Here is a 1,375-nt window from a genome sequence, read left to right on the forward strand (position 1 = left end):
ACAACATATGCGGGAGTGAAAACAGAAAATCCGTATACTTTTCAGCCAAGTTTAACACGAGGATTCTTCATATTCTTCTCTTACTTCCTCTACAGTTAGCTTCTGTTTTTTTTTGCTAGCATTTATCGTATTCTACAGCAGGTTTGTCAGTCATACTTGCAGCCATTTTGAATAGATCACGTGACAAAGTTACTTCCACGTGAGTGCTGCAATCTGATTGGGACGCTCAATCCTGTGCTTAGTGCCACAAATTCTGTAGCAGTGTCACCAGACTCTTCTGCGCCACCCCCGCGCAACGAAGAGGCGGGGCCAGACTACATCAGTAAGTGATTATAGTCTCCTCTTACTGAATATATTAGCAAAGATGATGTTAGTGTTAGGATCTGAACAATCAGTGGGTAGACAACACTTGTACCAGCCATCACCATCTGCCCCAAGATAGCTTGGCGGATTTATGAAAACACTGAGGTTAGCACCCAACCCAGTAGTACACTGAACATTTACATTGTTACCACTATCACAAGGAACTGTTCCATTAGGACCAATCCATTGTCCACCACCATTCAGAGTAGCACCAAGTAATGCACACTGCAGAGGAGTTGGTCTGATGCTGTTGTCTGGAAAATATGATCCATTGGGATAACAGGTTCCATTATGCCTCAGGTAGATACCTATAAAAACCTATACAGTTGTTATTATACACATCCAGTGTCTTACCTGAGGAAGGTGGACATTGACTAATAACTTCACTGGCACTCAACAACCAAATAACCAACACCATTAGCACTGACACTGCCATCATAACTGTATATATGTTGCTCTTGTTTATAATGCTACATATATACATATATAGCTTCAAAAAAACATAAGGATCATGATGTCATTGCAAGTTATTTACTCGCAAGAGAAGCATTGTACAGTAAACTATGAAACATAAGCATTTTCAAAACAGCTGTTGCCATGATTATTTTAAAGATTTAACAAGACTACGCAATTATATGTACATGTAGCTGAAAGTTATTCACAGAATTTATGATTATAGCACAAAGACTATGGACAGGAGCTTATTATAATAGTACTGTACTTTATGGCAGTTCCTTAAAAAATGTATTACATTTTTTGATTCGTACTTTTATGTGTAGAAGTTTGAGCGATTTTGATCAAAAAAAGACTATGTTTTCATACAAATTCTAAAAATTGTTCGAAAATGCACATGCTGTAATAGGTAGCACTGAATTTTGCTAAGGTGGCAAATTCAAATTTTGAAATCACATTATTTTTGCAAAATTTAGCCAATGCTAGTGGGGGAAATGCTTCCCCTGCCTCCTAAAAATTGTTTGATTGATAAATGCATATGATTCAAGTATTAAATAGT

General features: G+C 37.2%; 1 long non-coding RNA gene across 1 annotated transcript; it reads left to right on the forward strand.

The window, feature by feature from the left end:
* Positions 1–6: 6 nt before the first annotated feature.
* On the forward strand, positions 7–317 carry LOC109593022 (uncharacterized). The gene is made up of 2 exons (XR_002190690.1): positions 7–94; positions 139–317. It is a non-coding gene; the product is annotated as an uncharacterized LOC109593022 (long non-coding RNA).
* The last annotated feature ends 1,058 nt before the right edge of the window (positions 318–1,375 follow it).

This window comes from Amphimedon queenslandica, unplaced genomic scaffold (assembly GCF_000090795.2).
Source record: "Amphimedon queenslandica unplaced genomic scaffold, v1.1 AMPQUscaffold_3132_Cont24869, whole genome shotgun sequence".
NCBI classification, from domain to species: Eukaryota; Metazoa; Porifera; class Demospongiae; order Haplosclerida; family Niphatidae; genus Amphimedon; species Amphimedon queenslandica.